The sequence below is a fragment of the Heterocephalus glaber genome, unplaced genomic scaffold, assembly GCF_053883595.1.
Source record: "Heterocephalus glaber isolate CG9 unplaced genomic scaffold, H.glaber_assembly_v1.0 deba00001673, whole genome shotgun sequence".
NCBI lineage: Eukaryota > Metazoa > Chordata > Mammalia > Rodentia > Bathyergidae > Heterocephalus > Heterocephalus glaber.
In genome coordinates, this window is record NW_028258410.1 from 7,767,397 (window position 1) to 7,791,861 (window position 24,465).

Here is a 24,465-nt window from a genome sequence, read left to right on the forward strand (position 1 = left end):
GGTTGGGGTGGACCCAGCAGCACCCTGACCATGAACCACACAGCAGTAGCGAAGCCAGCTAGGAACAGAGGTGGCATTGGGGGACCAGTAGCACGGGTAGCGCATGGGTCAGAGAATGTGTACCCAAGACCTTGGAGAAGGTTGGGAGGCCCGGCCATCGCCTGGGGAAGGGGCGGTGCTCGGGTGTGGCCAGCCACTGGCTCACCCTGCTGGGGCCCTTGCCTGGGGCCCTGCTGTGGAGGTCCACAGGACCTTGAGTCCCAGAGGTTTTGTGGGAAGTTGTACTCTGAGGCCCAGGGAGGCCTGGCTGTCCCGGGCTGCAAGGAGCTGGGTCGGAGCCAGCCTACTGAGAGGGACTGCGGCTTCCTGAAGTGGTACTGTAAGACCGAGGGCCTTACCAAATGCTCCGAGGAGCTGACTAGTGAAGCACACCCAGGAATCCCAGCGGTGCCTTCAGAATGCAAGACCAAGAGCCTTACCAAACGCTCCAAAGAGCTGACTACAGCGAAGAACATCTGGGAAGGAACACACCGGACAAGTTGGAAAACAGACCTTTATTAGTCTGGCCAGACGGCACTCCCAAAGCAAAATAGCTTGGAGAGGCAACTGGCTCAGAATCCGAGGCTGTTTTTATAGGGGGTTGAGGGGGAAGTTAACATACAGAGTTAAAGAAAAAGGGGACAAAGGTTAGTGGTCGACTGTCACGTATTTATGGTCAGCAGACATTTGCAGCTTGTTCTAAAAATTGTGGTGCCCGGAACATCAATTCCGGGCAAACAAGGAGTTGAGTAGTTTACTCTGGGACTTTAGGTCTGTTACAGATTTTTATCTAGAGTCCCAAAACTAACAAGCATCTTTATCCATTAACTCACATTTAATCACAATGGGGCTGGAGAAAAGGAACAAAGGTTATGCAGTCCCACAGTACAGCTCAGCGGGGGCCAATCTCTGAGTCCCTCTGCACCCTGATACCGGATACCGATACCCAGGAAGTGGGGTTTGGCACACTGTCCCGGAGCTTTCTGTGGCATCTCCCTTCTTCAAGCCCCACAGGTGGCAGGGACACGAGGGACGTCCTCATTCTATTCCCTGTGTATCTCTTTCAGATGGTTACAAGCATCATGCATTAGCTTTGTAATTAAACAAATCATCAATACTTTGCCTTTGAGGAAATAGCAATAATAAGAAGAAAGGTGGAACTGCGTCATGGAAACTCACCCGCGGGATGGGCGCCGGTGCCCCTGGGGCCGGGAGGGGCCTTGGGAAATAACGCTCCGCTCCCTCCCTCTAGGGGATCTGGTGGTTACCTCTGGAGGGGGGTCTGAGGGTCCTGGGCCTGTCTCCGGCGTCCTTCAGGCAGCCAGAAATGGTCTGGTCCAAATTTTTTTTTCTTTTTGAAAGAAAATGTTCCGCTGAGAGATGGCCCTGAGGGACAGACAGGCAGCCCGCGGGTCTGGGGTGCCAGGGCACAGCTGGGAGGGAGGCGCCTGCGTGCTGGCCGGCGGGGGGCCGAGACCTGGCCACGGGAGCCTCACCCACACAGGGCTCTTGGGGCAGCGGGGTTACCAGGCCCCAGCTGCAGTGGGGTAGGTGGGCGGGCGTGGTCAGTGCTGGTCAGGCTGCCTGCCCCACTCCACCGCGGAGCTCACGCCCGCCCGAGGCAGGGCCAGGGTCCCGGGGCCTGTGCTGCTCCTTCTCTGAGGGAACGCGGACCCCACAGGAGGCTGCCCTGCTGTCTGCACAAAGCAAGAGTTCCGGTCCTAGTCCTTAAGCTTTCCTTCCAACAGCCCAGTGCAGGCGCACCTTCCGACAAGGAGCTGGAGAGGTGCTCTCACAGTTGGGGTGGGGGCAACCCCACTTCAGAGACTAGGAGGCCGTGGTCAGGACTCAGCATGGCCGCGTGACCCGGGGTCCTACCCACCTGCAGCCCCACCCTTTCTGCAGCACAAACACTTCCCACGATTTCCAGCAGGTGGCGCTGCCGCACCAGGCTACCTGCCAGTTCTCTGGGCCCTGCAGCGGGCTTGGAGCTGGGGTCTGGCTGGATCAGGCTCTCCTTCCAGGGTGCCTGTTTGGAGAGGGGAGGCCAAATGTGGAAAACCTGTCTCACAACAGGAGTCTCAGTTCCTTCCTCACCCCAAAGCCTCTTAAATGCTGTCCCTTCTAAGCCAACTCAATATGGGGCCCATTGGGTGGTTTGGAGTGCTTCTTTTCTCTTTTCTTCTTTTTTTTTTTTAGTTTTTAGAGACAGGGTCTCACTTTGTAGTTCAGGCTGGTCCTGAACTCATTAGTAGTCCAGGCTGGGCTTGAACTTGCAGCGATCCTCCTGCCTCAGCCTCCCAAGTGCTGGGATTTCAGGCGTGCGCCACTGAGAACCAGCCCTGCCCAGGAGCCTTGGTCTTCATTACCCAGGACAGAGCATGGGTCCAGGAGGCGGCTTCCGGGTGAGCTGTGTCTGCCAGAAGCCCCCTCCAGACTCTCCCTGCCAGGGAAGTGCTGCATCTGGCCCTGGCTCACACTTTGTCCAGAGGAGGCCAGTGTTACAGAGGAGAAAAACGAAGACCTCTTGGCCAGATTCCCCAGTTTGGAAAATTACAGAGCCAGGAGTGTCAATGCGGCCTGAGGCAGAGGAAAGGGGCCTGGCAGGAGGAAGGGAGGTGTGGCAGCAGGTGACATTTGGGACCATGGAGGAAGTGAAGTTCAGTGTCTGGCAACCTCTGAGCCACTTAGGGTGGGGACTGCCTGTCACCTCAGCTCCTCCACAGGGGAGGCTGGACACAGGGGAGGGAGCTTGCTGGGGAAGGCAAACAGTCAGCAGTGGGGTGTCCACACCGGTCTGAGTCCTGGGGGGACCCAGCTAGGCCTCCGGGGCCCTGCCCACTCCCTCACCCTCCACCTTCCTCCTTGTACAAGGCCTTAGCTGGAAGAGGACAGAAGCACAGTGGTAGTTTGCTGTGTGCACTGGTGAAGGAGAGTGAAGAGGCTGGCCAGGCCTGTGGCTGTGAGGGACAGATGACCCCACCCATTCCTCATTCCCCGGTGCAGGCAAGTGTTGGCAATCTCTGTGGACTGAGAAATTTGCTCAGAAATAATGATTGAACTACCAAAAAATTGAAACATGGAGCCTGATGTCTCTGAAATGATAGCAGTTATTCAAATACCTTTGAGGAGAGAATGGGCAGAGGCCAACCAAGGAGCTTTTCCCGTTGCTGCATTCACGGTGACTGAAGCTGCAGGGCTGGGCAGGAGCTGTACCCTTCACACCACAGGCCAGCTCAGGATGTCCTAGAGAGCGACGAAGTAGATGCTAGGCACTGGGAGGCCTCATTGTTCAGTCTGCTGCTCCAGCACTGTAGCTGGAATGGAGGCAGTGGGCGTGGCATAGAGTCAGAAACGCTCCCACCCTGTTGCCCTCAGCCTCCCCAAGCTCCACCTGACGAGAGAGCAGACCACGGAGGGCAGACTGGGCGGGAGTGTCTGAGCCTCCTCTGTGAGGCCTGCCCTCGTTCTCGGCCCACTGAGGCACAGCCTCTGGCTTCTCAGTGGGACATGGGCATCTTGACCACTTATATCCGTGCTTGCCCTAGCAGGGAGTGTGGCTGTCAGCAGCCAGCACAACCTCTTCTCTCACTAGCTGAGCAAGAGGACCCCTCGCTCTGGGCATGTTGCTGTCACGTGGTGGTGGTTCTGCTCCAAGATGGACTTATAGAAGAGGTCTGTATGGGGCAGAGGTCTGTACAGGACAAGAGAGGTTTGAGTCCCAGGGAGGCTGATTCAGGGTCATGGTTGGCTCATCTCTCCACTGCACTCAGCTGCTGTGAAGGATTCCAGTCAATGCCAAGCCTTCAAAGAGCTCTGAAATATGACCCATGGAAAGGCAGGTTGCTATGGTGTAAGACCTGGATAAGATTTAGCATAAGTAGAGCCATTTTGTTGTAAAACCTCCAACTTGTTCCCATGAGTTTCGGGTTCACTGAAAGGACACAGAGTTCCCAGAATGTACTTGTTTATCTGTTAAGAAATCATGAAATGTACCAATGCTTGCTGTGTAAAGAACATCCTGCTAGTTGAATAAAGAACATCTGGAAACTCCCCTAACATCCCCTAACCACAAAAATTCTGCTTCTGTAGTTCTGCTTGCTAAGCTCCCCTGCAGCCTCTGTAAAACCATCCGACCCTCTGAGCTTGGGGCCTCTCTGAGCTTGCTGCTTGGAGAGTGCTGTCTGGCCAGACTAATAAAGTCTGTACTTATCCTAAGTCAGTGTGATCGGTGTGATCTTTGTTTGGGTGGTTCTCGCTACAGTCTGCTCACTAGAGCAATTTGGTAGGATTATAGGTCCTACATTTTGGAGGCCCCAGCGAGATACCCCCAACAAGACCACTGATCATAGCCGAGATCCAGCTGGACAAATCTCAGAGACAGACTTCAGAAAACCTCTGGAGGTAAGGTTTTGGTTTTCGGTTGCAACCATTTGTTAGTCGGGAGTGAGGTGGCTGACTATCCGGGAAGCCTCCTCCCAACCCCCAAGTTCCTGACGAGGAACAGGGGAAGCTTTAGTCTTGTTCTGTGTTGTTTTCTGTCCATATTGTGTTCCATCTGTCTGGTGCTCTGCTTTGCTCTGTGTTTAATTTTAAATCCTATAGGAAAAGACAATATGCGAGGATCCTGTTCCACCGGATCTATGCCGCTTAACTGTTTTATCACTAACTTTAAATTGGCTTTTTCCCCAGAGAAGGAAGATGAATACGGGGTAAAATTTTCCCACAGGAAACTCCATACACTTTGTCAATTAGAATGGCCAAATTTTGGTGTAGGGTGGCCGGCCGAAGGAACCTTCGACCCCGGTACCTGTCGGGCTGTTTTGAAATGAGTCATCGGGCACCCTGGCCACCCCGACCAGTTCCCCTATATTGATATTTGGGTTCAGGCTTGTGAGGATCCCCTGGCTTGGCTCTGGTGCTATTCTCTTGAAACTGAAACTCATATTTTGGTCACAACCCTGAAAAGGCCCAAAGATCCCACAGCCCAGACTGCCAAGCCGGTCCTCTCACAGGACCCTGATCCTTTAGACCCTTTAGCCCATCCCCTATCTTATGCAGGTCCTGCAACCTCCTCTCTTTCACCTGGGGTTCATCCAGGGTCTCGTAATCCTTTTTCCTCACAGTCTGCCCAGCCCTTGTCACCTCCATCTCTCTACCCTCCTCTCCCTGAGAAGCCCCAATCTCTGGACTCTGTGACCTCTCCTTCCCACACCCATACTGGAGTCATTTATGGACCCAGTAAGAGCCCCATTGGGGAGGCCAGTTCGGCCTCCCTTTTGCCCCTCTGGGAGACAGAGAAAGGATGATATGTTTATATCCCATTTACTACTACTGATTTGTATAATTGGAAACATCAGAATCCCCCATTCTCAGAAAAACCCCAGGCCCTGATTTCCCTACTAGAATCTGTTTTCCACTTCCATGACCCTATCTGGGATGACTGCCAGCAACTCTTATAGGCCCTTTTCATCTCCGAAGAAAGAGAGCGAATTTGGGGATAAGCTGTGAGGTCGATATTGGGGGAAATAGAAGGTCCCTTAGACCAACAACAATGAGACCGTATTGAGGCCCAGTTCCCATCCAAGTGGCCTGGCTGGCAGGCCAACTCCACGGGTGGAAGAGAAGCTCTCCAGAACTACCATCAGCATCTCCTGGCCGGGTTTGAGGGGAGCCGCTCGAAAGCCTACCAACTTAAGCAAGGTAAGCGAGGTCCTTCAGGGACCTGAGGAATCCCCTGCTGCCTTTCTGGAGCACCTACTGGAGGCATACCATACGTATAGTCCAATTGATCCAGACACACCCATAAATAGCCAGGCAGTCAATCTGACTTTTGTTACTCAGTCGGCCCCAGATATTAAAAGGAAGTTGCAGAAGTTAGACGGATTTGAGGGAAAGAATAGGGAGGAACTGATGAGTGTGGCTATGAAAATATTCGGAAATCAGGATCCCCTAGAGGAGAGGATGGCCAAGAAATTGGGAAAGGCAACTATAGCAGCCCTGGCAGATGGTGGGTTTGTGCAAAAAGGAAAACCAGACAAGTAAATGGGAAATAAAGGGAAAAACTGGCCCCTGTTGGAGAAAGATCAATGTGCCTATTGTAAGGAAAAAGGCCACTACAAGAGAGACTGTGAGAAGCTAAAGAGAAAAAAGGAAAAGGAGGGCCAAGAGGAAAAGGTCCTGTTAGTAGATGAAGAAGACTGATGGGGCCAGGGCTCATGGCCGCTAGACCCCAGTGAGCCTTTGGTCACTCTTGAAGTAGGGGGAACAGATGTTCAATTTCTTGTGGACACTGGTGCAGCCCATTCGGTACTGAAGGTCCCCCTTGGACCCCTCATTTCCCTAAAAACCTCCATAACAGGAGCCACAGGGAAATCAGCCTCTTATCCATGGACTTCAAAACGAACAGTGAATCTGGGGAAGGGCACGGTCACCCACTCATTTGTGGTCATCCTCAAATGCCCATACCCATTGGGGGGAAGGGATTTACTTAGAAAATTGGGGGCCACTATCACCTTGAACCAGGAGGAGGAACCTTTGAACTTAAGGCACCCCCCGCAATCCTGGTGACAGTGCCCCTAGAAGATGAATTCAGGCTTACAAGAGACGGAACAGAGCCCCCTAAGGAGGAGTGGGACTATCTCCAGACAAAAGATCCCAAGGTTTGGGCCAAAGCCAGTCCTCCTGGTTTGGTGAAACACCATCCCCCAATAGTCGTTCAACTACTTGCTTCAGCAACCCCCATCTGGGTGTGCCAGTATCCCATCCAGCTGGAAGCTAAGGTGGGGATCTTCAAACACATCCATCGGCTTCTGGAGGTTGGCATATTAGGTCCTTGCCAGTCGGCTTGGAACACCCCTCTGCTCCCTGTAAAGAAGCCTGGAACTTCTGATTTCAGGCCAGTGCAAGACCTATGGGAAATAAATGCCAGAGTGGAGACCCTCCATCCCACTGTGCCAAACCCTTATACCTTATTGAGCCTTATCCCGCCTGACCATAAGTGGTATACAGTACTAGATCTAAAAGATGCTTTTTTTAGCCTCCCCTTGGCTCCAGTAAGCCAACCCCTCTTTGCCTTCGAGTGGATGGACCCAGACACAGGATCGACTGGCCAGTTGACATGGACTCGCCTGCCACAAGGATTCAAGAATTCCCCCCCCACCGCCCCGTTCGGGGAGGCTCTGAGCAAGGATCTACAGGAGGTAAGGAAAACTTCCCCCAAGTAACTATCCTCCAATATGTAGATGACCTCTTAGTGGCAGGTCCCACCCATGAGGACTGTTTGGCAGCCACTGAAGGTCTCTTGGAAACCCTCCAGTCCGTAGGCTATCGTGTATCCTGGAAGAAAGCCCATCTTTGCCAGACCAAGGTAAACTACCTGGGATATGTTCTCAAGGGAGGGAAGCAAAGACTGGCTGAATCACAGGGAGCAGCAATTCTTCAGATTCCAGAACCAAACATGAAGAAACAGGTACGTGAATTCTTGGGGACAGTTGGATATTGTAGGATTTGGATTCCTAACTTTGCTGAGATCGCCAAGCCCTTGTATGAGGCCACTGCAGGGGGAAACAAGCCCCTTGAATGGATGGCTACACATCAACAAGCCTTCCAGGTGCTGAAGGCTGCACTTACCTCAGCACCGGCTCTAGCCTTGCCAGATTTGAACAAGCCATTTACTTGTTGACCATGGAAATGGTCGATAGCTTACCTCTCAAAAAGACTGGATCCTGTGGTGCAGGGCTGGCTGACCTGCTTATGGACAGTAGCCACAGCAGCCATTTTAACTCAAGAGGCTGATAAGTTGACATTTGGGCAAGACTTAACTCTGATTACTCCCCATGCCGTTGAACCCCCGTTGCACAGCTCACCCAGCAGATGGTTGTCAAATGCCAGACTGTTACAGTACCAAGGGCTCTTGCTAGAACAGCCACGCATCAAGTTTGCCACCACTGCTAGCCTCAACCCAGCCACCTTACTCCCCGAGTCCGATGAACAGATGCCCATCCATGATTGCCTCGAGACTCTTGAGAACTTGAGAGGAGGGCATCCGGATTTGACAGATCAGGCCCTCCCTCGTGCAGAGGTCACATTCTACACTGATGGGTGTAGCTTCATATGTGACAGAGTGTGGTATGCTGAGGGGACAGTGGTCAACCAGAACTGGCAGGTGGAATGGGAACAAGGGCTATCCTGGGGGACATCAGCACAGAAGGCTGAGCTGATTGCCTTGACCAAGGCTCTAGAACTAGGTAAAGGCAAAAGGATAAATATTTTCACTGACAGCCATTATGCCTTTGCCACCGCTCATGTGCATGGGGAAATTTATCAAAACTGAGGACTGCTAACCTCTGAAGGAAAGACAATCAAGAATAAAACAGAGATATTGGCATTGTTATAAGCCATTTGGCTGCCCTGAGAGGTTGCTGTCACCCATTGCCACGGATATCAAAAGGGGACCAACCTGGAGGTAGTTGGCAACAATGCAGCTGATCTGGCTGCAAGACAAGCTGCCCCAAAATCAGTGGGGAAACAAATGGTTCTGCTCCCCACACCAGTGCTACCAGAGAAACCAGAATACACAGATGAAGAGACAACAGAAATGGCCAAGAAGCAATGGACCCAAGGTAAACATGGGTGGTGGACAACCAATGATGGAAAGGTGGTGCTCCCAGCTGCTGTAGCAGACACGCTGCTACAAGAACTGCATGAGTCCACTCACCTTGGCGAGAAAAAGATGATGGCCACCCTGAGGCCCCATTTCATCATCAAGGGAATGGCACAAAAAGCCACGGACATGGTGAGATGATGCCGCACCTGTATCAAGGTAAATGCAAATCGGGTGATTGAACCCCCTGGGGTCTGACACAGAGGATTAACTCTGGGAGAACATTGGGAATTGGACTTTACTGAAATGAAACCTGGAATGTATGGGTATAAATACCTACTAGTTTTTGTAGACACCTTTTCAGGATGGGTAGAACCCTTCCCTACTAAGAGAGAGACTGCTGAGGTAACCATCAAAAAGCTCTTTACAGAAATAATCCCTCGTTTCAGCTTGCCCCTAGCCCTGGGGTCTGACAGTGGCCCAGCCTTCAGGGCTAAGATATCCAAATTGATCAGTAAAGCTTTTGGGATAAAATGGAACTTGCATTGTGCCTATAGGCCTCAGAGTTCGGGGCAAGTGGAGAGAACAAATTGAATTTTGAAAGAGGTTCTAACTAAATTATGCCTGGAGACTGAACAGGGTTGGGTAGAGCTTCTCCCCTTTGCTCTCCTTCACACTAGGTGCACCCCTAGGTCACCCCTAAATCTGTCACCCTTCCAGGTCATTTACAGACGATCTCCTCTGATCATCCCTCTGGTTGATTTAGAGTTAAAGGAAAAACTTTCCCACCTCCAACTCCTTAAGTCCTTAAAAGCAGTCCATCAGCTTCAGTCAGAATTACATGATGAATTAAGAAAGACCATGCCTGACCCCAACAAGAAACCCCTACAACCCTTACCCTATAAGCTGGGAGATTTGGTTTTCATTCGCAGGTTTGATTCCCAGACCTTGGAACCCCACTGGAAGGGACAGTTTCCTGTCGTCCTGGTGACTCCCTCAGCTGTGAAGGTGGCTGGACATTCGGCCTGGATACATCACAGTCATCTGAAGGCAGTGCCACCCCAACCCCAGCCTCAGGATGGCAAGTCATTCGACAAACAAAGGACCCCTTAAAGATAAGATTAATCAAGGACTGAGATGGGTAATGTGGGGACTTATGGGATCCTTGGTTCTGTCGGCCCAAGTAAAAGGAAATGTTCAACAGCTGGTGCTCTCCAGCCATAACTCCCAGAGCTGGATGTGGTCTCTAAAAAATTCACTTACCGGAGCCCTAATTGTTACTGTTACAACAGATCAACAGCCTGTTTTTCAGGTAGACCTGTTGGCCCTAGGGTTTCCCAAGGTTTATTTTGTTGGGAGGGGCCCGAACACTATAGGACCGAATTTCCGAACAATTGGCCTATACGCATGCCCCATAGGAAAGGATCCCAACTGTGGTGGTGGGCCGGGATATCACGGTTATTAGTGGGGCTGTGAGTCAATAGCCCCGTGGGTAAACAATGATCCCTTTTTGGCTATAACTCGGCCTACAAACCCAACGTGTAACCCAGGAAACTGTGAACCTGTAGAACTTAGACTAAAACAATGGCAGAACCCCTACAAAGATTGGGAAAAGGGAAAGGCATGGATGCTAGCGCTGTATGTCACTGGAAAAGACCCTATGACAGACATCATCATCCAGCGAAGTCTAGTAGTGGTACCACCCAAACTGGTGGGCAACATTTATAGAACATTGAACCCCCAGAAACAGGTAACCAGCCCCAGACGTGCAGGGGGGGTTCCTCCTGCTCATCGCGGAGTGGGGACACATGTGCCCGCCATGCCACCATGACAGCCAGCCACCCAGGTAGCATCCTACCCAACAATGCCCCCGAGTCACCAACCCAGCTGTACTTAAAGATGCTGGATGCTATGTATAAAGTGTTTAATGGGTCTGACTATAATGTCACTAATGAATGTTGGATGTGTCTGAACCCAAAGCCCCCGTACTATGTAGGAATAGCAATCAATGGAACCTACACTGAAACAGGCCAGGATGGGTGCAACTGGAAACAGCCGAAGTTGTCAATAGGGGATATACATGGAAGAGGGTCATGTGTTAAAAACCCCAATGTCACCTCATCTTACTTGGATGAAGCCTGCGTTTATCAGACGACTTCTGCAGGATGTGATCAAGAGCAGAAAACAATTCATGGTGGGCATGCACAGGAGGTATAACCCCTTGCCTCTCTGTTGCTGTCCTGCAAAGGGAACCCGAAGTTTGTGTGCTCGTCCATGTTTTGCCCCAGGTGGTTGTGTATGGTGGGGAACAGGGTTGGGAATATTTGACCAAGAAAGCCCATACTAGGGAGAAATGCCACCCTGACCTCATTCCAGTACTGACTATAGGAAAAATTGTAGGATCCGCAGCTCTAGGAGCAGCAGCATTAGGTATACAGGACTCCAACTTTAAGACCCTAACTCAAGAAGTAAGGATAGACTTGGGTCTGATCACTAAATCAGTATCTCACCTAAAAAAAAAAAGTGGATTCCTTGGCGGAAATGGTCCTCCAGAACTGCCGAGGTCTCGACCTCCTGTACATGAAGGAGGACGGGCTGTGTACAGCCTTGGGAGAACAGTGCTGTTATTATGTCAATAAATCAGGGGTTATTCGAGATACCTTGGCTACAGTAAACAAACATTTACAAGAGAAGTATTACAGGTTAAAAAATAATTCTGGGTGGTATCAGTCTTTGTTTAACTGGTCTCCCTGGTTGACTACCCTTGTGTCCACCCTGGCAGGACCCTTGATGATCCTGTTGCTGGCACTAACCTTCGGGCCATGAATTATCAACAAGCTCATGGCCTATACGTGGGCCCAAGTAGGGTCCGTTCACCTCATGGTTCTAAATCAACAAGCCAGTTATAACACATTGCTGCTAAAAAAACAAAAAGAAAACAGTGTGTAGGATTACTTGCTTGGATAAAATCAGTGGGGAATGTAAGACCTGGATAAGATTTAGCATAAGTAGAGCCATTTTGTTGTAAAACCTCCATTTTGTCCCCATGAGTTTCGGGTTCACTGAAAGGACACAGAGTTCCCGGAATGTACTTGTTTATCTGTTAAGAAATCATGAAATGTACCAATGCTTGCTGTGTAAAGAACATCCTGCTAGTTGAATAAAGAAATCTGGAAACTCCCCTAACATCCCCTAACCACAAAAATTCTGCTTCTGTAGTTCTGCTTGCTAAGCTCCCCTGCAGCCTCTGTAAAACCATCCGACCCTCTGAGCTTGGGGCCTCTCTGAGCTTGCTGCTTGGAGAGTGCTGTCTGGCCAGACTAATAAAGTCTGTACTTATCCTGAGTCAGTGTGATCGGTGTGATCTTTGTTTGGGTGGTTCTCGCTACAGTCTGCTCACTAGAGCAATTTGGTAGGATTATAGGTCCTACAATGGCAACACACACAGGCTGCTTGGGTGGGGGGTGGGTCCCAAGGGTCTCCGGATGAGGTGCTGAAAGATGAATGAGTTTTCCTGGCCGAGCAGAGTGAGCTGGAGGTGGGGTGACAGATGCGTCCTGGAAAACCTCAGAGCAGGGATCACACTCTGTCCACATAGCTGCCAGCCCACCTAGAAACGTCTCGGCAAAACCCACTGCTGGACACAAGCCTGTCTGTCCTGTGGCTGGCCCAGGTGCATGGAGACAGAACTGGGGTGGTGCCGGGTGTGGATGTGTGGTCTGTATTCTGTAGGTAGCTTCTCTACTCTCAGACCTGGGCCCAGCAGAGACCCAGAGAAGGAACTGAGCTCTCCAGGACCATGAGCTGGAAACAGGGCTCCTTCTGTGCCCACCTCCCAGAAGGGAAGGACTGTGGGCCTCCAGCCTCTCGAGGGCCCCGGGTTCCATCCTAGCAGCTACCAGGTGGGCCTTGCAGTGGTCACGGACTTCCCCTTCTCCATGCTGCGGTCATTGTACTGTATTTCTTTTTTTTTTTTTTTTGGTATCTGGGATCGAACTCGGGTCCTTGCACTTGCACAGCAGGTGGCAAAGCCACTGAGCTAAATCCCTGGCCCTGTCCTGTGTTTCTTTCCCCACCGAAGCCCTGGAACAGCTCTCTGGGGCAGAGGGAGTTGGATCTGTTCCTTCACAGCTTGGTGGTCAGATGCCCAGGACCACCACCCTCCTATTCAGTGCCTCACAGGCTGAGGCACCAGTTGTCCACGTGGGTGGGGAGTTGGGGGTTGGGTGGGGGGAGGTTCTCAGTACCTTGACCTCAGCCCTATGGCAGGGGCTTAGCACCTCAGAACAGCCTGGAATCCTCTCTTTCGGAAGCCAGGAAGGGCCAGCCTGAGGCACCCTGCACCCTCCCCACTTCGGCCAGCCTTCAGCACCGCCTATCACCATTTGAATGACAGTTGTCAGCCTGCAGCGCTTTCCTCCTTTAAACTCTGAGCTGCAGAGCCTGAGAGGTGAGGCTCTTGGGGCTGGATCTGCAGAGGCCCCCCAGGCCCCAGAAGGGTGTACTCAACAGGGTGTGGCCTCCATGCTGGGACCAGCACGCCCACCCCGGCCTCCCTCCTTTGGCTTCCCTGAACTAGATGCCCTAGGCTGGTGTCCAGGTGGCTTCTCCCTTACGCCAGGGGCGGGGCCGTGTGCAGCTGACAATGGAAGTGGAATGTTTGCTATTCTGCATTCCCGGGAGTCTTCCCCGACCTCACCTCCCTCTCCCACATCATCATTTAAATCGCAGCAGTGAGGGCCAAAGATACAGACTTCAGAGGAAGCCGGAGCAGGCAAGGTCCAGGATAATGCAGAGTTCTGCTACCCAAATTTCATGCATCGAGGGCTGGCTTTAGGGGAGAAAGGAGGACACAGAAGGGGGTGAGTGAGAAGGGAGCATGTTCCTTCCTTACTGAGACCTTTCTTTTTTTTTGGTACCGGGATCAAACTTGGGTCCTTCCGCCTGCTGTGCAAGCGGCGAAACTACTGAGCTAAATCGCCCGCCCTGACCTTTCTGGTAAGCTGACAGCTACGTGAACAGACTGCTAGGAACCCAGAAGGTGTGTTCAGCTTTATGCTGATGCTGGGCGTGAAGTCCACTCTGGACAGGAAACTCAGATTCTTGGCCTCCCTGTAGTTCCGTGTCCCCAGCAGTGTGGGAAGCGCATGCCACCCCTTGCTGGATGGCTGGCTTTGGAAAAACCAGGATCCACAATACACTGACCATAGGTCACCTGGCCAGAGTGGCCCCAGGCACTGTCCAGGTGTCCCTGGCTATGATCATTATTCCTGATTTGTCAACTTTATTGGATTGAGAAATGCCTAGCAGATTAGTAAACCAATTTCTGAGTGGGTCATGGAGACTGGCCTTGGGGACTATAAATGGTCCTTTGTCTGTTCTCTCTGGCATGGTTTCCCTGTTCTGCTTTCTGGTTACCATGAACTGAGCAACTTTGCTCTACCCTGCTCTTCCACCATGACGTTAACCATATAAACAATTACATTAAATGTAAGTGGTCTAAGTGCACAAATTGAATGACAGAGATTGTCCAATTGGATAAAAAAAATAAGACCCACTGTAAAAATAATAATGTTGACAGGTTGAAAGTGAGGGGATGGGAAAGCTGTGCCTGGAAACCCAGCCAAACAGCGCGGCATGGCTGCAGTAACATCAGGCAGTGCAGACTTCAGAACAAGAATTGCCTGTGACAGAGTCGACACCACATACTCAGAATGAGCTGTCAAGCAGCAAACTAAGGGACATCAAGTGTCGATGCACTGCACACTGCTGTCAGAATGCCACATGGCAGGAGGCAAAACCACCAGAAGAAAGGAGATAAGTAGGAGGCTCTGCACTTCTCTGTCATGGAGTGGAAAGTAGACAGACAACAGCACGGATACAAAGATGGCAAAAGCAGCATAAACTAACCTGACCCAACAGCCCTGGAAGCCTGCAGCCCCAAGAGCAATCCGCACATTCTGGCCAAGTGCCCGTGAATGTTCACCAATTAAATCTTATCCTGAGTCATGAAATGAACATTACCACACGTCAAAGGATTGAAATAAGAGGAAGCATGTTCTTTGATTATAATAAAGCTAGAAATCAGTAACTGCAAGATATCTGGAAAATTCCAAATACTTTTAAATTAAACAACACACTTCTAAGTAGTCTATATGTTATAGAAGATAACTTGAAGGAAATTAGAATACTTTTTTTGTTTTGGTACCGGGGATTGAATTTGGGACCTTCTGCTTGCGAGGGAGGCAGAGGAACCACCAAGCTAAATCCCCAGCCCTAGAATACATTTTAACTAAATAAAAGTGACAATCCAACATATTAAAACTCAGTATATGGGGCTGGAGGTTTAGCTCAGTGGTTCCACTGCCTGCCTTGCAAGGGCAAGGACCCGAGTTCAATCGCTGTTACCAAAAACAAACAAACAAAAGAACCAGCTCAGTATATGAAGTTAAAGCAGTATGCAGGGGGAAATTTTAGCATTAAATGCTTGTATTTAAAAAAGAGAGGTCTCGGGCTGTGGATTTAGCTCAGTGGTGTTACACCTGCTTCGCAAGCGCAAGTTTGTAAATTCAATCCCCAGCACCAAAAACAGAGGTCTCAAAAAATAATATAAGCTTTTGTCTTATGAAACTAGAACAGTAAAATAACTAAATCAAATGGAAAGATAGAGATAATAAATCTAAAAGTAGAAATCAATGCAGTTTTAAAGAAAAAATAAAGAATAGTAATGAAACCAAAGGTTTGAAAAAGATGAATAAAATTATCTGGATTGACCAAGAGAAAAAGAGAATTAGCATTATAAGGAATGAAAGGGATCACTGCTGTTAATCCCACAGGAGAGACAAAGGGGATAAGATGAACAACTGTGCACATAAATTTGACAATTTAGATGAAATGAGTCAACTCTTTGAAAGACATCAACTGCCAGAATTCAGCCAATATAATAAGGTAAGAAAAAGAAGGGAAAAAAAGGCATACGGATGAGAAAGGAAGCAATACAATTATCCTTATTCACATGTAGGAAATCTCAAAGATTCCATAAAATGTGCTTCAAACTAGTAAATAAGCTTAGTAAGGTTCCAGGTTATCTGATCTATATGTAAAATCTACAGTATTTCTATTTCAATGAACAGCTAATGATCAAAAACAAAGCTATAGAAGTGCCATTTACAAGTTTTCAGAGCTGGGCTGCTGAGAGCCTTGGATGGCCCACGGGCCCCTCAGCAGGTGTGGACCGAGACCTAGAGTCAGCCTCAGACCCTGCTTTTGTCAAGTGTAAGCAGTGGTGATGCCATCCTGGCTCAGAAGGCTGCACTTGGCATGGGGCCTGGAAACATGGCAGCCAATGAGTGGTCACTATTAATACTGGCCAGTCAGGACAGCGAAGCGCAGAGCACTGCAGCCAGCACGTGGGCCATGACCCGCCACTGTTGTGCCCAGATTGTAAGGTCCCAAAGACCACCAGGAGGCCGTTTCCGATGTAAGCACATGAGGGTCGTTTATTCAAGCTTAAGCAGGGACTCTCAATTGTCACAGCGGATCGAGATTGAGAGCCCCGGGTTCCAAATTAGCAGGGTTTTTATAGAGGTTACAGCAAGGTTTGGAGATTTTCCACTTAGCAATTACAATGATTGGTCAGTGCTTAACATGCATGAAGTGCACATTTCTGATTGGGTGAACTCATCAGGGGTAAGGGGTGATTACGTATAGGTTTTACAAAAGAAAAGGACAAAGGTTAGTGGGCAACTGTCACGTATTCATGGTCAGCAGACACGGTGACTAATGGTCACGACCACCCAGCACTAACAGTCAGCACATTGACAGAGGGTTCCTACAGATAGTGGGCCCAGGATGTTCATTTCCTGGGTAAACAGATGGCTGAGTAATTAACTTAGGAACTTTGGTTTGTTACAGATTGTATCTTTTGTTCCAGAGCAAACACATTTTAACCATTAATTTGAGAGGCTAGGGGAATGGTGGATTTTAGCAAAATGGAGTCGCTTTGGTCTCACACCACGGCATCTGTAGTGTCTTCACAGGCAGGACTGAAGCAGAAGCCTGGAGTCTACAAGCTGCTCCCTCTTGGGTGAGCACACAAAATGACTCTGGGGGGCAGAGAGCTGCCCCTAGGATGCCATGATGACAGGGGTTGGTTGAAGGGGTCCTGGGATTAGAGGTGTGCTCTCATGTACCTATGCAGGGAGACAAGGAGGGAGAAACTGAGGCAGCCAGAGGTGAGGTCCAAAAGGAACCAGGCTCAGATATCCTGATCACCATGACCGCCGCCATCCCCAGTGTCACCATGGCCCTCACTGTGACCACCGTCGCTCTTGTCGCCATTGGTGCTACCATCGTCACCAGCCAAAGCAGCATTTTCCCAGGACCTCACCACCCACAGATCTGTGTCCCAGACTGTCTTTGGCCCTTTCTTCCTTGGGGCAGAGCTGGTTTTCCTTGTCACACACCCAGAGCTCCACCAGGGTCAAGTGTTTGTGTGGCCCACAGCCATGGAGAAGTCCCCAGTCCTCTCTGTGTTCAGAGTGACCAGGGGTGGGCACAGCACCTACCCCACATGCAACGGGGGCCCTGGCCACCTGCATGGGCCTCGACTCCTGCCACACCAGACAGGACTTCTCCATATCCCCTCCGTTCACCTACAAAGCCAGGCTGTGCCACTGGGGCATCCCTGTCCCGCACTGGAGGAAAGGCAGGCTGGGGAGCCTCAGGGTCACCCTGTGGCACCAGCCCGGGGGTGCAGCTGGGTCTGTGTCCTTTCCTAACCCACCCCCAAGTGGACGGCTGTGCCTCACCAGGACCTTTGGGCTTGGTTTGGGCCCCCGGGACAGGTGAGCATGGCTCCCTCCCAAGCCCCCACTGTTATGAGCGCCTTTGAGCCTCTGCCTTGCAGCTGCCAGCCCTGCTGCCTCCCTGGGGAGGTGTCCATGAGCAGGGCCTGCCTCCGACTGTGACCTGGCGGCTGTGTGCAGAGTGAGCTCAAAGAGGTTCTGGTCCTGATCTCAGGCACGGACCCTAGAAGAAGGACTGCAGCCCGCCCACCACACACACAGTGTCTGCTCAGCTTCTGGCTCTCAGTTTGAGGTTGAAAACCAGAGCCTTCCTCCCAGGAAAGCTCACCTGTGCTTCGCAGCACCTACGCCACCTGCTGGTGTGGGCTGGAAACGCAGGAGGCCGATGAGGAGGGCACCTTCTCAGCCTTGTGGGCTCAGAGCAGGGCCTGTGCCTCTGCAACGCTCCCTCCCCACCCTCCCTCCCTCCATTTCTATCCCTCCTCCAGGCCCCCCGGGGAGGGAGAGCCGTAAGGAGAGAGAAGCATCCAGAGGCATCCTGGCGCCTGTGCCAAGCACTCTCAGGCTGCTCTGACAGGGACATCAGCATTGTTCTGAGGCCCTTTATGGGGGTTGTTTGAGATCTTTTCCAGGGAAAAAATGCTCATGTCTAACCCATGGAATTAAGTAAATTAAAAAGAATGGGACCAAGCAGAAAATGCAGTGAAACTGGCAGCACCCAGTCCACAAAGTGGTTGAATTATTGTCTGTTACAGAGAAAATTAGCAAAACTCTGGGGTTCCAGAGCAGCAGAGTCTGACCAGCTGCCTGCAGCCCTGGCTTCTGGGAAAACACTCGGGGCCCAGCCAGGGGCTAGTGCAGGGCTGGGGTGCAGGGCTGGGGGTCAGGAAGGCAGGTAGCCCTGGTCTAGTCCGCCTGACTCAGGCCCCCAGCCCCCATCTGGGCAGCTCTGCCTTTTCCATTTTATAAATAGCAGTTCCATGTGCAAGGGTTCTTTTGAAGCTGAGCCCTCAGAACAGAACAAAGTGCGACTTCCACCTGTGCTGTGGCCTGTTGTGCCATCTCTGCTGTCCCAGAGCCTGGTGGGTGGAGGGGCAGAGGGCTGGTCCGTGGAGCTGGTGAGGGCTCCAGAGTGGACGCCATGTGTGAGCCCTGGGCAGCGGGGCTCTGCCTGACCTCCGGGTGCACCCTGGGGCCAGGGATGCTAGGCCCTTAAATCAAGCCCTTCCAGGCACTGCTGGGAAGGGACCTGGGTGTGGCCCTGGCACCCGGGAGGCGGGGGAGGGCACCTGGCCCCCCACTCCTCCCTGGGAACTGCACTGGGCAAGGCCAGCTGTGGGCACAAGGATCCTATCAAAGCTGCCATACAGCCATAGCAGCCTGCTTGGCAGGTCGGGCCTGGAGCACCTGGAGCTGGGCGACAAAAGAGCCTCAGTTCATCTCCGGGCTCAGCGTCCTGGCACACCGCAGGAGATAGAAAAGAGCCCACAGGGCAGAGGGGGTGTGACAGATAATTAAGCCGGAAGGCAAGGCACAGGAAGCTTAATTAGCAGCATCCCCTCATCTTGGCCTTGCCAGTCCTAGGGGTGGTTCTTGAGGCAGGAGTTTGATTTGGATGAGACTGAGCTGAGTGGTGCTGGAGGGAGGAGACAAGCGAGCAGCCCTAGCAGCTGCAAGGGGAGAATCCAGCGCTGCTCGGCTCAGAGGCCTCCCCTTGACGCCCTCCTGGGGGTCCCGCACAGCCCCCTGCTTTTAGGGGTGCAGCTTGAGGACTTGTCAGCCCCTAACTTCCAGGTAAGGCCATTGAATGGGCTCCGGGAAGACGTCCCGTAGGCTGATGCAACAGTGCTCTGCTTGGGAGAGAAGCTCAACTGCCCAACAACACCGGTGCTCAGCTTTTCTCAGAGGAGGTCACCACATAGCCGCCAGCTGTGGGCTCGAGGAAGATGCCCCACCTGGAGCGGCCCTGCGGTGGGGTGCGGGGTGCTCCAGGCCCCCAGAGTGGCCTCCACCTTCAGCCCAGAGGTCTTTCCTGGCTGTGTTCCCTGCACCCACCGTTTCTCAGCACAGCCAGCTGCCCGGCCCCATGTGGGCGGCTTCCCCAGGTGTCCCTGCTCCCCCGAAGGGGCTGCTCTGGGGCCTGATTCTGAGGACAGTCCAGGGAGCGACCTGTGCTGAGACCCCAACTGTTTTAGGCTCTTTTAATTCCACACCAAGTGCTAGGCACAGATGGCTGTATTCTAGAAGAGAGGAAACAGCTGGTCACAGAGGTGGAAAGACCCGCCTCGGTGATCGGGCCCAGGGATGCCAGGCCTGGCCTTGCCACTGTCTGGCCAACTCTGGCCCCAGGCTGCTGCCCATCAAAAGGACCCCTTCCAGAGGGAGACTCGGTTTCCCCTAGGGCATAGCTGAGGGCTCGGCTCAGGGATCACAGAGGCAAGCAGGGGGCAGTCTATGGGGGACCGGGATGCCCCAGTAGGAGCAGGGACAGGTGGCTCGTGCCTCTCTTCCCATGTGCTTGACCGGACCCCAAGGTTCCCCTCCCCCAGGGCCAGAGGGCAGCATGTAAATCTGGGGGCTCTGACTTTGACTCCTTGCAGCCAGTGAGAGACAGGTGGGAGCCAGTGTGGACAGCAGGGCAGGGAGCCTGGCCCACACCCTGAGGCACGGGGCCAGCTATTTCTGAGCCTGCACTTCGTGTAGTCCACACCAGAGCTGCAAGCCAGCAGAAGCTGGGACTGACCGCAAAGCCTCTCAGAGCCACTTAATAGAGGGAGAAGATTGGGGTCATGTATCTGGGCACAGCCGCTCACGCTGAGCCCAGGGCTTCCTTCTGGAATGCCAGGATTGATTTCCTAGGGCAAGATTTTCCAGATAAAAAGTCAATTCCATGTTTCTCTGTTTAGCCTTCTTGGCCACAGCTGGGCTCCTCCGTTAGGGCTGTGGGGCCACTGGCTCAGGGAGCCTTCCCCACTATGCACAGGGAAGCCTTGTTGTGAGAGCCTCGCCTCTGCCACTCTCCTTCCTGCCTGCCTCGGTGGTTCAAGAGTGCTGTCTTGGGTGCCGGTCACGACCAAGCAGACATAGGTGCAGCCCTTTTGGGTGCAGTCTCCCAGGGGACACCTGACCATCTCCCCCGGAGGGAACAGCAGGCCGGCGGTGTGGGGCAGGGTGCAGGGCAGGGCGGGGCTTTGATAGGGCAGGTGATGGTACAATGTGGCAGCCACTGGGTCCCCTAGGACTGGGAACAGAGTTGTCCCTTCTTTCCACCTTAAAGGTCATCATGGGCCTGAGCCCAGGACTCGGGGGACGGATCTGCTTTGGTTTCATTTCCTGTGGGGCTGGCAACATGCCTGGATGTTGGCTCAGTTGAATGGGATCAGGGAGGGCAGCAGCTGTGAACTGGACAGTCTTGCTCTGGTCCACAGCCTTGGGCTTCACCTTGCATCCTGTGGGCTGAACCAGCAGTCTGTCCCGAGGGTCCTATGTCCCCTCAGAACAAGGACCCTGAGCCCCAGGTCCCTGCTGCCTCCCACAGCTCCGGGGCTCTGAGATTCTGCTTTAGAGATCTCAAAGCCTTCCCCAGCCGCTCAGGGCTGCTGCTGGGCCCACTTCCCCAGTGGCTTCCTGTCCCCCCCCCCCCCCCGCCGCCATGGTCCTAGCTATGTTCTGCCCCCTCTTACCTGAGGCAGAGCTAGCCTGCAGCGTCACAGGGTCCACAGGCAGCTGCATCCCACCTCCAGTCAGTAGTGCAGGTCAGCACAGGTCCATGGGGACATCTAGGTGCCCAGGCAGGCAGCTCTCCCTGACAGGCAGGTCTGATGAGTTGTGTGTACCATCCACAGCTGGGCTTAGTGCTGACTGCCTAACAAGAGGAACTCTTGGCCCTCAGCAGTGGTGATGGCTGTCGCTGAGGGAGACCAGCCAGAGGAAGGACATGTGCCAGCCCATGGAAACGCCACAGCCAAATCTGTGCTTCCACTGTTGAGAAATCATATTGAAACTCTGCAAACGGACGTCAGGGTAATTATCCTCACTAGGACTGGGACGAGGTCCAGGGCCTTCCAAGAACAGGGTGGGGACGTGTCTGGCACTCCACAGAGAGCCAACAGGCTGGAACAGAGGTGCTGGACCAGACCAGCCCAAGTGCAGAAAGGGAAGTAGAGTGTGCCCCCCATTTGCTGGAGGGAAGAGATTAGGGGGGTGAAAGTCAGCAACTGCAGTCACCCAGGAAGCTTGATTGGATTAATTGGAGGTTATTAGGCTAAGAGATGCACCCTCAAAGCTGCGAATACTCGTGAGCTGCAGCCTTGCCCAGGTAGCTGGTCTGGCATCTGCTGAGCTGGCTTCTGGGCTCAGGTTTGAAACGACACCAGCATTTCTGGGTTGGAGACTCCAGGAGCTATTTGCAGATGCGTCTTTGTCAATAAGGAAGCAGAGCTCCTTTACAGAGCTCCCCTGAGCACACTGGTTCTCTAGGCACAACTCAGGGAGGACAGAGCTTTTCTGGAGAGGGTGCCTGGACATCTGCAGCCTGGTCTGGGGAATCATGGAACCTTGTGCTTGTGAGGTGGGGCTAAATCCCTGGCCCTGGGGAATATATACTCCAGAGGCTTTGGTGTTGGAAGCTGGGAGAAGCCTGGTCTCAGATACTTGGGTCCTTCCCCGGCCAGATGACCCTGTGGCTTTCTGTTCTGTTTTGAGAGGGAATCTTGCTATGTAGCTCAGGCTGGCCTTGCAGTCACTGTAGCCCCGACTCATGGTGACCTTCCTGCCTTGGCCTCCATGTGCTGGGACTCTGGGCGTGCGCCGCCACCACCGCGCCTGGCCAGATGGAGGAACAGAATGTGTCACCCCAGGCACTTGTGACAGCACATCTAGGACGAGAAAGGTTAGAGTACACTGGAAGTTTAGAAAAGCGCTCCACCCTGTCCTGTTTCTTACAGCCACTCGGGGATGGACTCAGATCCCCACAGCTGGTGAGGCCCAGCCGCTCCTCCCGGCCAGCTGGACTGCATTTCAACACCGCAGAGGCTAAGGACCCATGTTTGGCCCATGGGGATGCGCCCACCGGGTCCTGGTCGGCGAGCTCTGCTACCCCCTCCCACGGCACCTTCGGGGGGTCTCTGTGCGGTGGACCTGGGGTCTGGTTCCAGAGCTCCCTCTCGCTCCTCTTCGTGGCTCTGCCCCACCCTGGGCCCTGGGTGCTGCTGCCACTGCCCACTCCCAGCTTGCTGGGAGCCCAGAATCCTCAGGGTAGGGGGCTGGGGATTTAGCTCAGTGGTTCCAGCGCCTGTTTCACAAGAGCAAGGATCCGAGTTCAATCCCCGGTAACAAAGAAAAAAAAAAAAAAAAAAAAAGAATCCTCAGGGTGGGCTCTCTTGCTGTGGGAGGGGTCCTAGACCTGGTCCCCGGAATCCTAGTCCTCCTCCTGTCCAAGCCTGAAAGAGAGGTGCCCACAGGGCGCCCGCGACACCCAGTGATGACAGGCTCATTTGCCTCCACGGGGGCCCAAAGCTGCAAAGTACGGCCCTGGCACCAGCCCCCTGCCATGTGCTCCTTAGGCCTAGGTGCCCAGGGACACGGAGCAGACCCTACTTGGCCCTCACCGACAGTGTCCGCAAGGCTGTGCAGCCTGGCCAATGCCTGGGCCCTCGGGGAGAAGGCACTATGGAGACAGCTCCCGGCTGAGCCTGGTGCTCAGGCGGCCTCATGCTCGGCTGAGCACATCCGAACAGCACTGAGCTGCTGACAGAGCGGGAGGTACCACTCTATGGCACACGGAGGAAATCAGTCTGTACTGTGTGCCTCCCTGGCCTGGTGGAAAGACGGGGCCTGCCCAGGGTTCCCTCTCCTGCCCACAGCTGGGCCCAGAGAAACCCCCTGCCTCCGGGCCTTGCAGGAGCCAGGTGGCCCCAGCCCCTCTGAAGTCCCTGTGGCCTGGCAGGTGTAAGGCCACTCCACCTCCTTTTCCAACCTGTTTGTGGGGTGCAGGTTTCCAGGAACTGGGCCTGGAGAGTCGGGGGGGGGGGTCCAGCCCAGCCACAGCCCCTCGATGCTGTGCTGGTCCCAGGGAGCCCATCACAAGTGTGTGGTCACCTTAGCAGGGCAGGTGTCGTGCCAAAGCCTGTCCCCAGTGTGCCCCCAGGCTAGGAGCTTTCCCGGAGCTGCAGTTCGACCCAGGCCCACCCAGCCTCAGCTGCAAGGACTAGCACCCCAATTCCACATGAGGAGGCTGTGCTGAGGATAAGGTAGGACTTGCCCAAGTTCCATGGTGGACAGGACAGAGCCAGACTGAAGCCTTGCGGTCCTGTGATGTGCATGCACCCTCTGGCCCTAAGGGTGTGTGTGAGTCAGTGGCCGAAGAGCTTCATCCTCTCACTGGCAGGGCCTGAATTTCCCGCTGGCCAGGGAAGGTAGGCAGCTTCTGAGGGTCAAAGCATGATTCCACCCTCAGGAGGGGCCCAGCCTGCCTGGATGGACTCTGACCTAGGCCTGAGCAGCACATGGCTGTGTCCTGCCCTCCTCTGGGCTCTGCCTGCTGTTGTCCGGGTACCCCAGCCCACACCTTGCACCAGTGGAGCCAAATCCCCACAGACCCTCGACTGAGGCCCAGGAGGATGGCAGCCCCAGAACACGGCCTCTCGCCAGTGCTCATGGGGTGGAGGGCCCCACTGGTGATTGGGGCAGGCTGGGGGGCCACAGCATGGCATAGGAGCCCAGGGAAGGGCCTTGCTTAGCATCAGAATCCCAGCCAGATGCGGCATTTCCACTGGGCCAGTGGGGCCCAGCTCTGTGAGGGGCACAGGGTCTCTTCTCCACCACCCCTGGGGTTAGGGACAAGGAGGACACAGTGGTGACCCAGAGGTGAAGGAGGAGGAAGGGTGGTCACCAGGCGCACTGAGCACCCTCCCCATGGCGCTGCACACCAGGCTGGCCCAGTGCTGTGGAGCAAAGTGACCCAGGACGGTCCCTGCCCCGGGCAGTGGTGCCTCCCCTCTCACCCCGAGGGCA

The 24,465-nt window shown here is 53.4% G+C and overlaps 2 long non-coding RNA genes across 3 annotated transcripts; one reads left to right on the top strand and one right to left on the bottom strand.

The window, feature by feature from the left end:
• Positions 1-560: 560 nt before the first annotated feature.
• LOC147822151 (uncharacterized) lies at positions 561-24,423 on the bottom strand. 2 transcript variants are annotated; one of them, XR_015446034.1, is made up of 4 exons: positions 21,135-24,423; positions 8,759-16,836; positions 3,162-3,356; positions 561-2,068 (listed from the first exon to the last, which is right to left on the bottom strand). It is a non-coding gene; the product is annotated as an uncharacterized LOC147822151 (long non-coding RNA). The 2 variants fall into 2 exon arrangements; XR_015446035.1 differs by lacking the exons at positions 561-2,068; positions 3,162-3,356 and adding an exon at positions 3,385-6,950.
• LOC106009085 (uncharacterized) lies at positions 6,944-11,989 on the top strand. The gene is made up of 2 exons (XR_015446036.1): positions 6,944-7,241; positions 7,358-11,989. It is a non-coding gene; the product is annotated as an uncharacterized LOC106009085 (long non-coding RNA).
• Positions 24,424-24,465: the final 42 nt, after the last annotated feature.